The following is a 21,343-nucleotide window of genomic DNA, read 5'->3' as shown; positions in this document are numbered from 1 at the left end:
ACAATCAATATTTCATGAGCCCTACCCAAAGCCAAACTCCAGAGAAAGAAGATGGAAAGGATGGTCATAATACGAAGTATTAAGTCATTTTACACGAAGCTAGAATAGAACACACTTCGCAGACTTAAAAATCAGCAACAACACCCATGGAAGAAAAGGCGACATGACCAATATATGGGAAAAAATCAACAAGGCCTACCTGCGAAAAGGTCAAAAAGGGGAGCATACTGGAAAAGAAATTAAAGGCACTCACCTTAGTACAAGCGGGCCACATTGCAATAGAGAGACCGATGGAAGAATTCATACCCAACTATATGTTCAACAAATCCAACAAGCGAATGGCCACAAGGAATAGAGCATCGTCCAACCACCATAAAACCATAAAAAGAATTGAAAGAGAAACCCACTTTCTACTTACCAGCAAACAAACGAAACGCAGTGGTCATTATGAACAAAGGAGCATACCACGCCTTAGTACGTAAAAAATTAGAAAAAGGTAAGTTTCACTTCATCAGAAAGGACCCTCTGCCAGACTCCGTTAAAAGAGTGGATAACGCTCTGGCTGAATGTAAGCCCATTATTAAGAAAGCAGCCGAACTGAGAATGCCTAACCCATCTCTGCCTAGAATCAAATGCCTCCCCAAAATACATATCGAAGGCAACGAAGTCAGAGAGATAATAGCAGTAACGAATTTACCGACCCAAAATATTGCGAAGTGCCTCTTGGAAGAAATCAAAAGGTTAAGCCTTAAAATCGGAAAACGAGCAGTGGGAAACAGCAGACAAGTCATTGCCAGACTCAACAAAGCCGGGGGGATACAAGGTGATGAAATACTAGTACACTCCGATGTAAAAGCGGTGTTCTCTAACGTATCGATGAAGGAAGCCCTGCACTTGTTTGAGGAATAGATCACGGCACAGGAAAACTCATCCGAATGGAGGAAAAAGGCTAAAGTGTATAAGAAACTGACTTTCACATGCATGAGTGAATCCTATTTTACATTCAGGAATAAATTTTTTAAAACAACCTCCGGGGCAGCAATGGGCAAGCTCCTCTCATCGCTGCTATGCGAGGTATTTATGGAGAACCTACAGAATGAATTCGAAGAGGCTGGGAGACTCTCGAGATTCCGGATCGGATACGTGGATGATGTAGTAGCGATCATTTCAAGGAAAGAAGCAGAGACTATTCTCGAAAAGCTCAACCGGGCACACAGTAACATCGAGTTCACCATGGAGATCGAAAAGGAAGAGGAGATAACATTCCTGGACCTCAAAATCATTCGTAAAAGAGGGGGCTTTGAATTCGACATCAACAGGAAACCGACCCAGGCACAATGAACCATCACATACACCTCAAACCACGATTTCCACCGATACATAACTTTATGATTCACAGAATGGTCACAACACCACTCAGGAGAGAAGAAATCAAGAAATGAACTACATCCTGGAAATAGCCAAGAAAGATGGACACAATAGGAACCTCATCGAAAACCGGATCAAAAAGAAGCTACGCCAGGCCTCAAGACAGCAACTTTGAACACCCCTCCAGGAAGCGAACACTGAACCTAGGCAATGGATAACGTTAACTTACTCGGGTCGGGGTCGCAGAACATGAAAAAGGGGCTACACAAATGTGGATTCCGGGTCACCTCGACCAGCAGACGATACTTACTTAGGACTTAGTTGCGATCAGTGAAGGGAAAAAAGAGTGTACTGAAAAAAGCGGCATTTATAAGACTTCCTGCCCAGACTGCGACAAGATTTATGTGAGGCAAATAAAACGGCTAGTCTACACGAGGGTGTTAGAACACATAAAGGAGATCGAATCCACTAAAAATAAGAGTAACCTATACATAAAGTCCGCGGTCGCCAGACATATAATAGAGCAGGAACACATTTATCGTTAAACAACGTTAATATTTTGAAGGAAATGAACGTCGTTAGGAAATTAGACTCCTTCGAGAGTCTCCACATCTCGAAAAATCCCCCCGAAAAAAGGCTAAACACGAACATGGGCAACAATTTTTCCACTTTGGTGGAACTTTTTGAAAGGACTGGAGCAACATAATTATAAGAATAGCTATAAAAAAAACCCAAATTGTAAAGAAAATTTTCAGAAGATAAAACACTGAAGAAGGGGAGAGTTGGTCCCTGAAATACGTATTTGTATACATTACCAAATACTTTTAGCCAATAAAAAGGAAAATATCTTCAAAAGCAAATCTTTCACTTATCCATATTGCTAGACCAAACCACCAGTTGGAATATTTTTTACTGAAATTAAGTATCTGTTGAAGGGCCAATCATTTCGTCATTATTCATGAGAGGAAATTTCATTACTAAAAGGATAGTACTCGGCCCGCCCCTGAAAGAGACAATGGGGTTTCTTGAACCTCAGAAGGTCGTAGGGCGGCGGAACTTGTGTCTTCCTGTGATAGACGGAATGTAAATTGAACTCTATATAGCTATCGTGAAATTTGGAAGGTTCGAATTGGTTTCGATGCTATTGAAGCGCCCCAGGAAAACTACCCCATTGTGATCACTGGAATGTTATTAAAAGTGGCAGTTCTGCTACTCAGGAATTAATGGGTACAACCCTTTTTTTGTCACGGTTTTTAGTTGGGGGTGGGTTTGGATATTAAGGTCAGTTGAGTTTGGGAAGTCGCAATGTTTGAAGATGGCGAGCGCAATCTTACATGGATGTGGCATAGCTGCAATAGCTGGCGGAAATAATGTTAAGGTCACGATTTGCACTTTCCGAAACTGAATGAAATAGTTTTGGCGTGAATTGCAAAGCGCGTGAGTAAGAAGTCAAAATGTACGCACTTGAAGTGAGACAGGACTCATTTTCGGAAACTACCCAACCTAAAAATCCGAAAAAAAATCAGGGTGATGCGCTTAGATGAAATCTAGGCCTCAAAATATGTCCCATTCCGATATCTGCTCAAATAAATTTACTAATAGTATATTTTCTACTTTTAGAAATTGACTAAAAAAATCCCCTTAAGTTCATCCTAGGTGTACTAAATTTTGCACCGACATAGAGGACAGTCTCGTGCATACACATGCCAAGTTCCATGAAAATCCAACTATTAGTGTCAAAGTTATAGAAGTTCAAACTTATCAATTTCGTGCTAATTAACAGCAACCTAAGCCATACAAATAAGGTGCTGATGTCATAATTAACGAGAATAATAGACATTCGAGTGAAATATTAAAATTCCATTCAAGAAGAATCTAATTCTCCCCAACCTTTTTTTATATTTGATGTAGGTTACATGCTAATAATATTAAACTCAGAGTGTGAAGCATATGGGGTTGACTATTATCAATACAGGAGTTTCCATCAAATGATTTATTTAAATCGCTTTCTAACAAACAGAGGGCAATGGAATTTTTAGCTCTGTGACACGGAGCTGTCGTGCACTCGTCGCTCCTCACACCTTTTTCTTTTTCTTCAGCGTTTGTCCCGTTCACAAGCGGGGTCGGCTCGTCGTGATCGGTTTCGTCATTTGATTTTATCAAGTGCCTGGTTAGGATGTAATCGCGAGGTCTTTAAACCCCCATCCAGCGTATCAAGCCACCATTGTTTCGGCCGGTTTTTTTGGTTGCTTTCTTCGATGTTCAGACCAATATTGGTAAATTACATTCTCGTCAGCGTGAATTACGTGACCACACCATCGAAAACCCCTCTCTCGTAGTTTTCCCACGATCGGTGCAAACCCATATCGATCGCGGATATCCTCATTTCAGATGTAATCAAAACGTGTCACGCCATCAGTCCAATGCAACATCTTCGCCCCCATTACCGCAAGACGTCGTTCTTTGCTTTTTATAGTCGGCCAACACTCTGAATTATAGAGAGCGGCAGACGGACGACATTGCAGTAAATTTTAGATTTGGGATGTGCGTTGATACGTCGATCACAAAGAACACCAGTTGGGGAATCCAGATAGCGTTAATGCGTGAAGCAATTTCATTACGCAATTCTCCATTGGCTGATAGCATTGACTGAAGATATTTATATCTCTGAATTTTTTCAAACGCAGTAACCTGCCCCTTCAGATATTTAAATGGGCGGTTACATTCGATACCTATGTCAACTAAGTTATTTATATGATTTCGGGGATGAGGGAATACACTTTATCTTGTTAATACATATATCTGCCCATGGGTAAGTGGCACTGATACCAAAATCACAAAATGAGAAATAGCGCCCAACGTGGGAGCTCAAATATTAACACTGGATACGGATTTTTGACCATTATGAATTTTGAATGAAATTGTTTTCAGCTTATCCCAACTCTCGTAAATCTTTTCATGAGTTTTCTTAAAATCATAATTTATTAGTTTGATTAGCCAAAATGTCTCGGCTCTAAGAAACATCGCACTCAATAGCCCAGGAAATTACCTGCGATAAGATGAACTTATCCCCTTAGCCACCTCGAGTACGACAAGCTCACAAAAGTGTTATAAGCGCTAATTACCACCTGCCGGCAGTATCTACCTGTACTCGACCAACATAGCCTCCAAGAACCGAATGGGCCGAGTACAAAATATTTGTTTGGAATAGTTTGAGAGGCGACCACTCTGAAATCACTTCATCCCGTCTTAAAGCGATCATCGATGATTCGCTCTCTAATGAAAACACCGAGAACGAATCTTCCTCACGCTAGGGATGAAGCGACCTTGACTCGTCATCATGGGCGCAAATTCCTTCGGTTTAACCCGAAAGTTAATGAAGACTTACTACAGAAATGATCCTGTGAAGTATAGTCTTAACCTGTCGCTGCCGGACGAGAGGTATATATTCACAAGAAAACACGACATGGCCATGAATTATATTCAGTTGAAATTTTCTACAGAGTACGGGAGGGATTTTAAATAAGTCTCCTCAATGCTAGCAACAGATAAGAAAGTATGCCTGACTTTAAAATATATGTACAAATCAGATAAAAGATGCTCTATAACAAAGCTTCATTTAAACTTGGAGCTTCACGAATTGTTTGAGAAATTTATTTTTGTAAAGTTTTGAGATAACTGCACGAAAAGCTCTATTCCTGACGGAAAGTTTTTTAATAGATTTTGACAGTTATTTTCAATTAAAAGACATGTTACGTATCCGTCTGCATCTGATCCAATAGAATACGAAACCGCAACGTGCAACATTAGACAATTTCTGGAATACGTGGGAAATGCAAAATGCACATCAGCAAATAATTCATTACAAAGTTCAAACGCGAGAACAGCAAATTATTCATGATAAATACAGGTGCAACGTATCCTCCCGCGGACCAGTCTCTTAAATACATTTTCGTGGATAAGTTACGTGTTATTCAATTTTCGTTTCTAATTAAGTTTGTAGTGTGTTATAAATCTTGTGTTCCTTTTTAAAAACTTTCTCGCTCGGTCCGAACACGTAATTAGCGTGGACTTTTATGTATTTGTAATAAGTTTACTTTCATATTGTTAGGTTTGGCTAACAGAAAGTGTTGTTTACAGTTAAAAAGTAGCTTTGGTCAGCTTATATTTGAAGTAGGCATTTTTTGACGTCAATATAATTCACACTCATATCTAATTTGCAAATTTATATAGGAGACCAGCCCCTGATAATTCCTAGGGCAGAAGTGAGTCAGCGTCTGATTGTTTTTACGGTAGAAGGTGAGATATCGTTTGGCCCACTTAAATTGTTGCTAGCAATGCGAACAGAAAAGTTACCAGAATAGACGCATTATTTTCACTAATGACAGAAATAACTTCTAACAAAACTCTCAAAGACAGCTATCCAGTTTCTTTGGAGTCAATTTTAAATTGTAAGGATTTACCGCTATAAACTCGATCCCTTCGTGCTTGATTTCTCTGAGAATAGTCCCAGTTGAAAGTGAAGCAGCTTTCATGTCCTCATCCATGAAAGGTCTCATCTCATCACGCAGGGCATTCGTTTGTTTCCCACTGAACACCTTTACTAATTTGCGGTGTCCAGTTTATGTAGATCCGATCACACAACGTGGTATCAAGCCAGTTCACGTCTTTAGCTTCCCTTTCTTCCCGTTCTTCTGTAAATGGTGTGGGAAAAATTACCAACAGGTAGAATTTACTATGTTGCCCCTTCACCAGTATCCTCCAGTGTCCAAAGTACATGTCCGGGTTCTGTTCATCAACGTGTGATGATGTCCCCTGCCTTCCTTCGATCCAACATCCGACATGTTCTGTTCTGCACAGCTCAGTGTTCATAATTGGGAACCTGGACTGATCGCTAGAACTCAAAACCGGGATTAACTGCTACAGCCTAACCTTGATTGCTAAATCTTGGCTGTGTTCCACGCTCCAGCATTTTTTTCCACAGTCATTCTCTGGGGATGATAAATTGTCCCTCTAATATTTTGCCACCCTTGAAGAAAAATTCAACGGTAACGGTTAGAAATGAGGCTGCACCTTGTGCATACGTCCTCTTCCTTTGCGTCTTCGTGTCCGTACTCCTATGGGTGGCATCAGCTTCGTTGAGATCTCTCTCGTTGATTTGATCACCTCCCGGCACATTAGTACTAATCCTCGCGTGTCGTCAGTGATCCTTAATTGAGTCGCTTACAATACGGGGGTGGCATCCCCGAGGTGCCTGAGCAAGTAGTTCTGACACCTTAGTCGGGTAATGTGGATCGAACCGCTGTTAGTAGACTGCGTTGCCCCGAGCGAGCGCTGATCCGATGAGTTCCAGGATCAGCTAAGCGCAGGTCGGGCCTCAGGGAACTGGAGTAAGGGTTTTGTCCCCAAAACTATTACGGCCCACTCCCTTGCACACGATGTGCTGGTAAAAACTTAAATAGCGAATAAGGAATATGTGAAGGAGGAGATAGGTGTTTATACGCAGCACAAAAATTGTACGCTCGCCCCCGCCCCCAGCGAAGCACGTAGCAAAGCCTGAAATACCCGACGAGACATCAGGATACGCAAACAGATAAAAACGCTCGCAGAGTGATGCGGCACTTGCGACGGAGACGTCGTCCAGACTGTACCATGCAATGCTGTTGTTCCGGAAAGAAGCACAGTGGAAACTACTGAAACTGACCAGAAGTTTCCGAATATAAGCCGAGTGGGAGCGCTGTCGACTATTTTTACGATAGGGGAAGAGTTGAGGCTTATGAAGAAATGCGTGGCAGTTGTGAAGCGCATGCCGTCTGTGACGTTCATGAATGGGACATGCCTCACTCAGACTCCAGGGGAATGCGAATTCTCGAAATTGCGGCGAGAACAGGACTTGTCGTTTTAAACACCGGACTCACCCCAAAGTTCTGGCACCCACGCTGCGAGGAAAGCATTCCCGACGTAACCTTTGCATTGGAACCACTGGTGACGCTGGTAGACGAGTGCCGAGTTCTAGAAGACTTTTCGGCAAGCGACCATCAATATATTTTTTTCGAATTTTGTTGGTTGACACAAATTCGCCGTGTGCGCCACCCCGGCGCTTTTTCTGTGCGTGGAACGTCACGAAGGTGAACACTGAGAGGTTTGTCGAAACTCTTGGAACAGATGGGATACGCTGAAGTCCCCTCTTAGTTGACCCTGTCGTAAATTTTGTATGTACCTAATAACGGCAGCCTGCGGAGCTTTCACGCTCAGGAGAGCATCGGGACTTGGCAAGCCGTCTATGTATTGGTGGACGGCGGAAATTGCACAGCTCCGGATAGATTGTTATAAACTACGCCGCTTCACTCAACGTCTAAACGACCGGGAGGATGCATATACCATAATCACAGAGTACAGACTAACTCCGCTGCAAAATAAGCCGGAGCAAAGCTCGTTACTAGCAGGAATTGTTCCAAGAGGTGAATGGAGACCAGTGGAGACTCGGTTACAAATTGGTAACCCGAAAAATCTGGCCTGCCCTATCACTTAAGACTGCTTTATGAGGCGCTGGAGGGTCAGAGGAGGATGGAGGGCACATTGGGGGTAGCAAAGGGATCGATCCTTTCGCCGGACCTCTGAGACGTTTCCTGTGATAATCCGCTTAGACTCGACATGCTAGAAGCCGCGCCTAGCCGGTTATGCAGATAATGTCGCGGCGCTTGTTGCAGGACGCACTGTCGTACAGGCGCAAAGCAGACTTGGCATATTGATGCTACGGGTAAGCGGACTACTCATGGTTTCAACCTTGCACTGGAAAAAAACGAAGAAGTCATCCTGACTAAGAAGAGAATTCCGATCCTGGCTTTTCGCCCTATTGACATCAACCCGTACAGGATTTCTAGGGAATAATGCCCGTACGATGCGTATCATGTAGTCGGTACTTATTATATGTAGTATGCAGGGCTTGCGCAGAGCCCCGATTTTCCGGATGACAAACTTATAACCAAGTTCCCACGGATCCTCATTCACCTCGTTGACCAGGTTCTGTCAGCCGCGAGCTTTACTTTTATTTTTCGCACTGCGGAGTCTCCTTTTTCATGATCTATACTGTGCCTTTACGGCGCATGCCTCCTCGTTGGCGTGTAAACGCTGTGTCAAACGTCGGAGCTTATGACACTCCCTCCGTTTCCCTCTGGAGTCTGGCTGAGACATGGCCACTCAAGGGCTCCTCGTTTTCCGTATCGAAGACACCTCTGCTCCGTTCTTTTCGGGTTTCATCCTGTAGCGGATTTCACTAAGGACTTCCGCAAATGTCTTGCCTTCCGTCGACTTAGAGCCGACGGTCTAGTCCTTCTTCGCTTCCTCGTTTTTTTTTGCAACTGGCTTTAGGTTGGCAGCCTCCTTGTTTTGGACAGACGCATCTCTGGCTGCGTAGTCAGTTGTTTTCTTTTGTTGGGCCCTGGAAACTACTTTCAATAAAGTCTCTTTCAGACAAGTCATCCTCTGTACGCTTTTTCCCCTGTTCGCTTTGCAGTGGGCTATCTCCGGTCCGTTTGGCGTAAATAGCGTTCCCAGTGGGGAGTGCGGCTGTTTCTGCTTTTCAATCGTCTTCCGTTGCTCTCCACATTCGCCTGTAGAAGGAATGCGATCCAATAGTTCTGCCAGTTCCATCAGCCCGTTTTTGACGCCTTTGCTTACGTTCCTTTGGAGGGACTTTGTCGACCGCATACGCTTCACTACTGCCGCACATTTCCTGATGAGCTTTTACTCTTCGGCTCGTTAGGACGGTCGACTGCCATTGCACTCGGTTCCTGTTCGAATCCACCTGCTCAGGACTAGCGATTCTTACTGGGCTTTTTTTTCAGTAGAGGCGCACAACAGGGTATTGGAGTTGCTGTTTCCGCATCGTCAGTCGCACGACTTGGTAAGGCTTCCTCTTAATTTCAACGTCCCAGTGTCACATCGAGTATGTCAGTCCTCGCTGCCTCTTTCAATGCTCGCTGCGGTAAACGACGCATTTTTGTGCCGCGCCCAAACGCACTCATCTCTTCCTCCTTCCCTGCTATTTCGTCGATTTTTTTGTTGTTTTAGGTTTATTCTCCATGGACTTGTTTGGACATTACCAGGTGGTGCAGCTATGTTAATGCCCTCATTCCTAAGGTGCTTAGCTTCTTCCGCAGTGCCTTCCTCTGCCGCCGGCTTGAAGCCTTCATTTTCACATACCGGCACTAAATCAGTAGCGTGCACATTACCAGCTTCCCTTTCTTCCGCTCTTTCTGTTCAGGATGAAAGGGAAGATTCTGACCGGCAGGATTCAACTTTAAGTCTCCCCAGTTTAGCGTAGTAGGATTCAGGCTGGCCTTAACGTAGACACTAAATGTAAGCTCTCCATTGAATCGGAAGCATGCCTTCTACAGATTTCTCCGTAGGGGACATGAATTTGTTGAGGTCTCCAAAATCAAAATAAATTTCGAATGCTGTTAACCCTGCTGCGCAACAGTACCTTCGTTTACTTCGCATAGTTTTAAAATTTTGATCTTCAAAACTCACCATTTTGTTGGCAGTCCAAGTTATCGAATGCACTTTTAGAACTTCCTCCAATCGTTCTTGGACGTCAACCTGTTGATTTACTGCGAAATCTGCAAACGGTGGCGTACCCTGCTTAGGTTGGGTTCTGATATTATCTTAACTTCAAGCAAAAATCTACACCTTCCTTTCTCGTTGCCAAATTTACTCCTTTCCGTCTAAAAAACATGACAACTACCACCATTGCCCTATTGTGAATTGAACCGTTGCCCGCGAATGCAGCGCGATCGACGGAGAATTCGGGAAGTTCGTCGTAATATTTTAATGTGCCAAGACGAGTTGGAGGTGTTTTTCGAGTGCGTGTGAAAAATTGTGGAATTTCAATAGAATTCGAACTTTGTAAGTTGCGAACCATTCAAAATATCCTTCTGGTGGTTGTGTGAAGTCGAATGCGAGTGTGTACGGTTGTGCAAACCCCAGGAAACCAGTGAAAATGTGAAAATATGCAGAGCATTATGTGTCGGGGTCACTCCGAATTAATTTTGGTCGGAGGACCCCTGAAAAGCGTGTGAAAATTGTGCAAGTGTGCTCAGGAGGCGTGGAGCTAGGAACTAATGTCTGGGACGCCGGGATAACTGCAGGAAAACGCCCGAATTCCAGCGGGTTTTGCAAAAGGTCGGCTCAGCCAGCCCCACTGGCCGCGGCCGCCGCTCGTTGCCCGCCCCTCGTATGCATTCACTCGCATTCCATTGACGAGGAATTCGCTTTTTTCATTGACGTTTCTTTTTATTTTCGTCGGGCGTCCCGCTCACTCGCCCGGCACAGACGTCACGTAGTGCACGACTGCCCGTTCGCACGCTCGCACTTTGTTGTTGTCACGTTGTTTTTGCCTGCGGTGTGAATTTGCGGCCAATGCGACGTTCCTTTGCGCTGAGTTCTCTCTGTTTTGGTCAATTTACTCGATTTACCGTGGAAGTAGTTTTTTTTATGAAGGGGCCGCAATGGAGTGCTGCTGGGTCCAGTGTGCTCGGTACGAGTGCAACAGTGGCAGCGGCAACGGTGCGGAACAGGTCGTCGGTCGCATTCCACAGCGAGAAGTCATCGAGATTCGCCAGGGGCCCGTCCGCGCTGTGTAGGTGCACCAGATTTTGTTTTTCAATCGGAATTCCTGTCGTGGATGGCGGTTGGTCGCCAGTGACTGGTAGCTGACGTGTAGGAGCGGAGAATTCAAGATGTTTCCTTATTCGGAAGTAGCCCCTTTCGGGGCATGTTGTTGACTTTCAAAAGGAAGAGCAGCTGCCGTTTTCAGGACGAGCCTTGCAAAAGTCTTCCTTTTTATGGAAATGAAGTTCATTTCCCCGGAAACTCTTGAACTGGACCTAATTACTGTCATTTTATGCAACTTTCATATCTCTGCTGAGGTTTCCTGCCGAGATCAACCCCTAGTTCTCAGAGCCTCTTGACCGGCGCAGTCTTCTTTGTAACTGCTTCGAAACTCTAGTGAGTGCCCCGAAATATCCGGCATTAATCATATTCTTTTGAGGTCATATGTCGTCGAAGAATCCATTGAAGCTCGTGGTTTGGGACAGGATTTTCCAGCAATTTTGAGTTAGGCCCTTCGGAATTATCGCCCAACAAATAACTTCCAAATGGCGAGGCCAATCACGACGAGCCGACCCTGCTTGTGAACGGGACAAAGACTGAAGAAAAAGAAGAATCAATTGATGCAACCTGAGTGCCATTTGCTACTAATGTGACTTAATAGTGATAAGGGTTGCTGATTTGATACCGGCAGATCCCCTTTCTCTAATCTCGTGGGCGTTTTTTAATCCTTGACTAAGTCAGAGCAACTTTTTAGACGCGGCCTCCTCTTCGTCCTGCATGCGGAATGAACCTCGAAGCAAAAAGAGGGAGGAATATGACGAACAAAATTTTCCTGATTAGACCTATGTAAAGACCTGTTCCAGACTAATGACCTGTTTTACTCTCTTTGTTTATTTAAGCCATTAGAGAAAATGATATCGGCGAAGTGGTCGCCACCAGGGTTGGGGACCATACGAGCATAACATTTTCCATCTCCCTTGGGAGACCTTCGGGCGAAAAAACCGCATGAAAAGAAGTCTAGAAAGCTTAAATCGGGTGATCTGGGCGGTCAGTGCAAATCACCAAAACGAAAGATAAGGCGACGTGGAAATGCTTCCTTCAGTATATCGGTTGTGACTCGAGCAGTGTCCTGTTGGAACCACATGTTCTCCAGTCCCAATTCATCCATTGAGGTAGGAAAAAATTGGTAATCATGGCTCTGTAGCGCGTTCCGTCCACAGACGTCGTTTGGCCCGCGGCGTTCTCAAAGAAAAGTGGCCTGATGATTCCTTCAGCGTAAGCAGCTCACCTTCGATTGGGTAGGTAGGTAGGTATCAGTGGCCACTCCGAGGAGCCTAATTAGCGCTGTGATACGCCGTTTTGATGCCACAAACTCCTAAGACCGGGACTATTGTTATGGGAGCAGGGGGCATAGTCTAGCTGGCTCGGATCTTCAAAGCCAGCCCGTAGCATTCACGAAAGAAAGCAGCTCTCCCATCCTGCAGCTAGAAATCTCTCTGGGGTCCCCAAAGAATGGTTTACCCAGTGTCCGTAGCCTGACTCTAGCTAGAGCTGGGCAATCGTAGACAAAGTGCAGGAGGATTTCCCTTCCTTCTCCGCAGCTTCGGCAATGCGAATTGTAGGGTATGCCAAGCCTAGCGGCATGGTCCCCTATGGGCCAGTGCCCCGTGCAGACCGCCGTAATCATGAATGCATTTGCTCGCGTATGGCGCACGAGCTCTCGTTATCGGTTATCTTCGATTATTTTGTTTATTCACGTAACCGCTAAGATGGAAATGAGCCTCATCGCTCCTGATAATTTTCGATTAAAATTCGTCCTCCTTTTTGTTGAGATTCAGGATGGCTTGGGCGTAGGCTAGACGCGTTTGCCGGTTAACAGCTAACAGCTGATGCACTGTTTGCATTTTGTAAGGGAACATCTTGAAACCTTCCACCAAAATTCGACGTCCTCTGGTCGATGTTCCGGGCTCATCTTCGACAGCATGGTCAACAGCAACGATATTCTCATCAAAACGGCTGCTACGGGGCCAGCCAGCCTTGGGAACATCTTGTGTTGTCCTAGTCCCTTGAAGGCGAGTGGCCAAACGCCGCAGGGTTTGTCAAATTGGTGTCGGACGGTCAGGAAATCGGCTACGAAATTCACGCTGCGCCAGCACAATCGACGAATTGTTGCGCGAAAAAATGGGAGCAAATATTCCGCGTCCTGGCGAAGTTAACCAATTCGTGGCTTGTCGATTTGTGTTCTGCGTTTGTTTACTTCACAAATGTCAAAACCGAATTGACAATTGGCGCCATTTGCAAAAGTTGTAACGTTTTCCAATGGAGCGATTACTTTTGCCCCACTTTGTAGAAATTACCTTATAATTTGTAGACAAATCAATGGTCTCTGCCATCAAAACAAATATTTGGGACCCTTCTATCTCCTGACGATTAAAATGGGGTCGTTTTCAGGGGCTTCACAAATCCGCACCTCACATTAGAACAGCAGCTAAACCAGCCAGGATTGACTGTGCGGGGAGGAATTTTGGAAGCAGGTGTTTACGGCCCTTTTTTTTTGACGGCAGTATCAACGCTCACAGGTACTTGGAAATGCTGCAAAATTACTTCCTCTCAGGAAAACAGCAGCTTCCCAAATTTGATGACCTGTACTTCCAGCAAGACGGAGCGTCACTGCATTATTCAGTCATGCTCCGTGAACACCTAGATGACACATTCCAGGGACATGTTATTGTTATTATTACCATTGAATGGCCGCTTCGTTCCCTTGACCTGACCTCCTTGGATTTTCACTTCTGAGGTGTTGTGAAGGACAATGCATTCGCTCGTAAACCACGCAATCCGCAATAGTTGGAGGCGTACATTTATGACGCTTTTCAAGACATTGAAAATGATAGTACTGTGCGAAGACGCGTTCTGGAAGACTGCATTCAGCGCATCACCGACTGCATCAGCTGCGACGGTGCGCAACTCCAACACTTATGATAGATCCTAGGCAAGATTTTATACTTACTTTCCCTCAATATATCGGTCTTTCAGTTTTTTTTTCCCCTTCTGGTGTGAAGGTACTTTTGAAACATGCGAAAAGGCTTTTGAACCACCCATCCAGTGTATCAAGCCACCGTTGTTTCGGTTGCTTACAATCGACTTCGATGTTCAGACCAATCTTGGTGGTTATCTTCGAATTACGTAACCATACCATCGAAGTCGCTTTTCTCGCAGTTTTCCCAGGATCAGTGCAACTCCATATCGTTCGCGGATATCCTAAATCTGAGTCCCGATAAGAGCAACCGTTTTACTAACCAAAAAGCTCAGTTAATTGACCTCTGCAAACCATATTAAGTTAGGTGATCGTTAAAAGGCAGGTACTTAAATTGCGCCTGATTATCGTTAGTTGTAAACTTAAAGCAAATTTCTCTAAAGCCCACCATCCACGTACTGTTCTGCCTGTCAGTTATGACTGAAGGATCTACACTTTCTTGTTGTTTTCTTCTTTGTTGGGCCTATCTCGAAAAATCAAATATTTTAAATCGACCCAATTTGATTTGTTCTGTTCTTCATCTTCTTCCTGGTCCATCGTGCTTGTGGTCGGCCTCTTGTAGTAATGCGGGCGGTAATAACAGTGAATACCTCATTCATTTTTGGTTAATAGCTGCTTTTGTAAGGTTGTTAGGGCGATGATTAGTAAACTGACTCTATTTTCATACCCTTTTTTTCCGTCCAATGCCATCAATTTTTGCCTTTGGTACGTTGAAGTTCATTTTAAGATTTTGTGCGAAACAAAATTGTTTCGATGTCTGTCTGTCTGTCTGTCACACTCGATTTACTCGGAAACGCCTAAACCGTTTGTTAGGAAATTTTCTGAGAACATGTGGTCTGTGAATTCTTTTATTTAGTATGCAATGGGCGGCATCACTTTTCACTGGGCTTAAGGGGAGGTTCCTCTTACATGTGAAAGGGGGGTGTGAAGAGAGAATATGGTTGTGTATGATATCAAATGAAAGGGTTCGATTAGTACTTTTCGAAACTGATGGTATTTTTAATACCCGGTGAAAAATAGGGGCGTGATGGCTCAAAATAAATGCCCCCAAAAGTGTAACAGGTCTTGTTCTCAGAACCTATCCAGCCGAAAAATCAACAAATTTTTTATCAGTGAAATCTGAAAAAGAGGGCGTTCGTCCTTTGCGTATTATATCTCTCTTATTGATATTGGTGGTATTTCTTATATGATATTTCTTATTTACCAACTTAGACTTAGACCAACTTAGCAAACCCGTTAGTATGTCTAGTTTGTCAGTCTCAAGCTATCTAATCTATCATAAGTCTGCGAATTCCAATCGGCTTTGTTTTATTATATTAGAGGAATGCGATAATAATAAGTGATCCCGCTAGATAATGATCAAGGTAACAGTTCCCTGTTTGATAATGCCACCGCATTAGCGTCAGGAATTCTAGAAGCTTATCATTTCTGAATCAATACGAGATTTCGCTCAAATATCTTGATTTTGTTTTTAATCTTTAATCTTCATCAAAGAACAGTAGAAATATTCTACACCGAATAGTTGAAGATCCTTATCTTTATAGCTTATTAACAAGTGGCATCCCGTTGGATTTTTAAACCATGCTGTGTCTAAACTTCTGGAATAGCTATATTAACCAAGAAAGCATTGAAATCGATATACAGCTTGGAAAAGAAATGAAAATTCCACCTAAAGGAACACTTCTTTCCAACATTTAAGTTTTTTTGTAGCTCCAAACAATTGTGTTGCACAGAATTGAAACAATATTTGGTTATAGTTTATCTAATCCTTGTTAGACTGGTTTATAAAACTACCAAATAAATACAAAATTACAGGGGCACGAAGTGGTTACCGTCGTTTTTAGGAAACTTTCAAAAATTCCCTAACAAATTTATTAAAAAATAATAATTTTTCCGGGTCTTTATAATCGCTTATAGGAATTTTTGTACAAAACATTATTCCTGTATATTGGAAAAAGGTTCATAAATTGTCTAATGGAATAATGAAAGGCTGAGGGTAGTATAGTTGTCGTTGCGTTGTTAATCGAAATATTGCTTCCGAATGGTTCGGATATTGATGCATAAAATAAAAGTGTTTCTTTTGTCGAAAACAAATACGTCAGTCTATCAGTTTTTCTTGAGTCATGACTGCTTTTTTCAGCGTAATTTCTTGTCCAAATGTCATCTCTTGTTAAGGGAGGATGCAGCAGATATTGGTTGTCATTATACTAAGTTTTGAGGGTTTCATGCGCTTGCTCTATTTGCATTGGTTGTAGCGATTGACACCAAATTTGGTGGAAAGGGGGGAACTGTGAACATTTTACAGATTTCTACATCGAATTTAAGGAGGGATCCTCATATATGCAAAAGGGGGGGTGCACATTTTTTCATCAAATATAGTCACGTGGGGTGTCAAATTAAAGGTCTCGATTAGTACTTTTCGAAGGAGTGCGAAGGGTTGAAAGTGATCATTTCTTTAACGGGCCCATTCCCAGAAATTAACCAAATTCACCAAAATGTATGTTGTCCCGCATTGCCGTGATGGAATACAAATTCTTTACGATTGACCCTCCAGGCGTTTGTGATTGAGAGATGGGATCAAAATTTCTGGTCCCCGCCAATAATCTTCCGAATTGGTCGTTAGGTTCCTTAGTAGGGGACCAAAAAATCTCAAATCCTCAAAATTCCATCAAACTGATCCAATCGAGATCAACACTGTTTGCTTTGCACATTCTTAAGGCCGCCATTCACGATCAGGCCAGCCTGTCAGTTATGTGTGAACAGTCCGTAGTTAAGCGTCGACCGGGACGTCGATAAGACTCGGCTGGCTTGTCAGATTGGAACTGTTCCGGCGGCAGGTGATCGATTCAAAATGAATTCGACAATGAATGTACATGTGTGCGTTGATGCGCACAGGCTGTGTAGGTGAGCGAGAATTTTATCCACATCTTCATTACTGGTGAACATTTTTTATAAATGCTCAAATACAAAAATATCTCTGATTGACGTCTCAACGTCTTTCATGATTAGGTTTGAACACATGGCTTGCGGGTACGTGGATGGTGTTTGGCGGGACCTTCTCCACGGCTTATTCAACACTTAGCTAGAGGAGGCAATTTTCTTTCTCGGTGGAATATATCAAGGCTAGCGCAGATCAGCTAAGGCAAGGGAGATCCTGAGTTGCAATCTACATTCCGATCATTCTGTATGCTTGATACAATCGAGAAAATGCTCGAAAAGCTCATGAGGAGAAAACTCGGCGGAGCGATATGTTTTGCCCGATAATTATCCTCAAGGCAGTTCGGTTGCAGAGCAGGAAGTTCCACACTGGATATTGTCACAGAGGTTATGGATGCTTTTCATCGAGTTGATGCCGACTCCTCGTAACTCTTGATCTCAGAAATGCCTTCAATTCCGTAAGATTGTAGATATGCTGGGGCGCGATACATTAGTCTGTTAAGACTCGACATTCCAGAACAGTCGGAAATATTACTGAATCGGCGCAGAATTAACATATTGATGTAATTGGGAAGCGGATGAGTGACTGGTCATGGTTTCAGTCTTGTACTGGAAAAATATATCGATGGGCGGGATTCTTAAATGGTCAAAAGTAACAGTACAGCAAGTACTTTGAGAACTTTTAAGTAAATCAAAGCACCAGCGGACAAATCCACAGCTGGAGTTTCAGACTTAAATCGGCTCATGACGAAAATTGGGGGTTCTACCTTTAGCAGGAGGTGTCTTTTCGTGAATGCAACGTAGCCCGTTTTGTTTTAGGGGTGGTGTTTGCCTATCGCGCTATCTCAGAATCGATAGCGAGGGATCTGGTTGCTCGTGAAGAATGGGAACATACACTCAAGCGACAAGTAAATTGCGTGGCTTGTCAGCAACTTGTCTGCGGTTGAACTGGGAACAAAATAAGAATGATTATTTCTTTCCTCAGCTTCTAAGCAGGCATGAAGGATTTCAGTGTTACCGGCACAGGATTGGGAAGGTATAACTCTCTAATTGTGTTTTCTGCCGAAGCTGGGATGGTATTACTCGGCAACTTTACATAGATGCTCGAACAGAGCCCTTTATGGACAACAGTTGTCGGAAAGATGGCTGAGGAAAACTGACAGATGGGCCCATTTTGCGCATTATGTTTAGGTTCTTGTTGCGAAAAAGATAGTTCAACCAGTATGGAAGTGAATGGAACTTCAGAGATATTTCTGGTCTGCTGTCTCGGGTTATTCTGTCAAACATGTGGTCCTTGGAATGCATTGGAGTTAATTAATTTGTTCAAGTCTCTAAAGGGTTTGCATTAACCATTAAAAACCCAACAATATGAAACCTTTCTCGAAGAGCCTTGAAAAATCCCCCAATTTTTGGGAACTTATCTGGAACTTCAGAGGAGGGTAAGTAGTTTTCCCTTGCGGGTTAATCATCGATTCCACTAATTGGATCGATGTTGTTTGAAGATTTGTTTCTATCGCAAATATGCAGACCATCTTGGTGCATTGGGTGAGTCCAAAGAAGAAGTTAGGTCCACGTGGTTTAACGTGAATACCCGTCATGTCGGTCTAACTCCATGCCCTTCTTAAGGTAAGGATTGATTTGGTAGCCATCATCAGAACCCGGTTATGACAAGTCTAACGGTACCAGTTTATACTGAGTGCAGGCTCACTCCTGAAACCTATGAACTCGGGGGGCGATCCTGGTTCCCATGGCACCAAATAACCTCTGATAAGGCTCCGTGGTGACTGCAGATGAGTCCTCGTACAGATTCGCGTATGATCGCCAATGGTCTTGGAATATTTGCTTACTGCATCACGACCAGCAAGTCAATGTGAATACCGCGTTTTCCAGTGCCACCACGTAGAGGTTCTTTTTGGCCACTTGGTCGACAGGGTTGCTGTCTGACCACCTCAGAGTACCGGATCAAAGAGGAAGGTGCAGTCGTTATTTGGGTTCATAATAGCTCGCCAGGAAAAGTAGGTCTGAAGGTCTAAGTCGACAGGAAACCATAGGCTGGTCGGCAGCGATTGCTTGAAGATCCGTTTACGTTACCAAAAGTTCATTTACGATGTTAAATATGTCGGAAAGGATTGACTCCGCTGCCAATTCCGGACAAAAGCTAAAAGAGAAAACTAAATTGAATCAAAACATTCTTGAAAAAAAACTCCAAAACAAAACCTCTTCAAGAACATAATTGAAAGGTCCATCCACTTACTCGTGCAATCAATTCAATTTTCGAGAAGGAACAAAATTCCAAATAACCTTGCACGAGATACTATCATCAAACAAGATGAGATGGCATCCAAAACATCTGCACACACGGCATATATAAAAATAGTTGAGAGAAGAAAAGCATTCACGATAAATACTACTGGGTTTTTGTGGTGTCATAAAATGTGCGGTGCTGTAATCGTTGAAGGCAAACCGGTATTTATATTTATAAAGAATGCTTTCAGGTACTTCCTCAGAAACTTGCCAGGGAAGGTATCAAAAAACATTGGTCCAACAGAGATCTGCGGGTACATGTGCGTCAGATTCTTTAAACCATTTGGACAACGGATACCGCTAATTAGAGTCAATGGAGAGTGGTACGTAATATCAATTCGTCTGGAGGGATATCAAAATTTTGTTGATTTTTTTCTGGTTTTTTTTTAAGGAAAGCAAAGTGGAGTTGGAATTTCTTGATAACCCCAGAAGCTGTTGATTGCAGCAGGCGCGTGTGGTTTATTTACCTACAACTGGTTTTTATTTTGATTTTGTTATCAGTCCCGGAGCAAGCCTATGGGGCGTCTTTTATGATGGTTACCCGGTTTTTGAACAAGGCATGGAAATCCTTCTTCATACTCTCGTCTTTTACGCATTTACAAAACGAGACATCTGCAGATACATCCTATTCTAGATAATATCTAGTTGCCGATTCTGAAGTTTAGTCCGGTCTTCATTAGAATCTGGTTTAAGTTTGTGATCTTTATCTCTCAGATCAAACTCCAAATTCGTGGGAAAGTTGAAAGTGGCTTCTAGCTACGGAGGAAGCTATTAAGCAACATGCTTCAGATTTTTAGACAGTTCCAAGACAGATTTTTATACAGTCCAAGTAAAAGGCGAAACATAGTACGATTTAAATATTGTTTTTTTGCCATTTGAACTTCTTCCAATCAAGTTACATATTCGTTTCCCGCTTGTGTCCGAAATTATTCCCATTCACCAGTATTCTGAAAAAAATGCAAAACCATTAGGTAATTCAACTTTCTATCGCGTTAAGTATCCAAAGCAAAATCTTAACAAACAATACGGTTTGGGATCAACATGAAGATATTTACCAAATGCTCTATCTTTTTTTTGCTGCTCTTCCATTAACATTGTACGTTTCATTTTACACACGAGTAAGCGATTATGATTGTTCCGGTAATTGATTGTGTGAAGTTTCCAACGTTACCGGCATTCCTGAATGCCTCATACGAATGGAATGTTTTGCGTTAAATGACTAATTTAGCAGCCCGTTTGTTACGGTTGAATGCAAGCATATGGTAAAGTACAACGCCATTAGGTCTCGGTTGGTTCTGATTTTAACCAGAGTTCGAATTCCCAGAAATAATCGTTGCATCAATTGTGTTTCTGGTAATTTTCAGTTGGTTTTAGGAAGAGCTAAAGAATTAAAAACAACTTGTGTGCGCTGATAACATAATTACGAAGTAGAACGCTGTTAAACTGTAATCGAGTAGAACATAGATTATGGTTGATTGGATGAATAACAAAGAAAATGAATGAAGGGAAAAGAGGTCATGTTTGAATTGCTTTAACCTGGATATATGCTGATAATACCATGGTTCATTCTATGATACCCGCGTGATAAACTTCTCCTTGATATCAATCCAGCCCCACCGCTTTGTATGATTGCAGTTTCTTGTTCTTTTTTTCAGCCTTTGTCCCGTTCACAAGCGGGGTTGGCTCGTCGTGATCGGTTTCGACATTTGGCTCTATCGAACGCCTGATCTGGGTGCAATATCGAGGCTTTTAAATCCCCATCCAGCGTATGAAGCCACTGTTGTTTCAGTCTGCCTTTTGGTCGTTTACCATTAACTTCGATGATCAGACCAATCTTGGCAAGTGAATTCTCGTTAGCACGAATTGCGTGACCATACCATCGAAAATGCATCTCTCGCAATTTTTCCACGACCGGTGCAACCCCATAACGATCGCGGATATTCTCATTTCGGATGTGATCAAAACGTGTCACGCCACTAGTCCAACGTAACATTTTCGTCTCCATTACCGCAAAACGCCGTTCATTGTCTTTTATAGTTGGCCAACACTCAGAACCATAGAGAGCGACAGGACGGACGACATTAC

General features: G+C 43.1%; 1 protein-coding gene and 1 non-coding gene across 3 annotated transcripts in view; one reads left to right on the top strand and one right to left on the bottom strand.

Annotated features, from left to right (window-relative positions):
* Window positions 1-4,590: 4,590 nt before the first annotated feature.
* Window positions 4,591-4,786, bottom strand: LOC119650507. The gene has a single exon (XR_005249321.1). It is a non-coding gene; the product is annotated as a small nucleolar RNA U3 (small nucleolar RNA).
* Window positions 4,787-10,189: 5,403 nt separating this feature from the next.
* LOC119648143 (serine/threonine-protein kinase pakD-like) overlaps window positions 10,190-21,343 on the top strand; it is a 52,952-nt gene continuing 41,798 nt past the window's right edge. For both annotated transcript variants that reach the window (XM_038049690.1, XM_038049692.1), the window contains exon 1: window positions 10,190-10,275. The gene's annotated coding sequence lies outside the window, so the exon portion shown is untranslated. The remainder of the gene's footprint in view (window positions 10,276-21,343) is intronic.

Source organism: Hermetia illucens, chromosome 2 (assembly GCF_905115235.1).
Source record: "Hermetia illucens chromosome 2, iHerIll2.2.curated.20191125, whole genome shotgun sequence".
Taxonomy (NCBI): Eukaryota; Metazoa; Arthropoda; class Insecta; order Diptera; family Stratiomyidae; genus Hermetia; species Hermetia illucens.
Note: the sequence above shows the minus strand (reverse complement) of the source record. Positions and strands in the feature narration are given on the sequence as shown.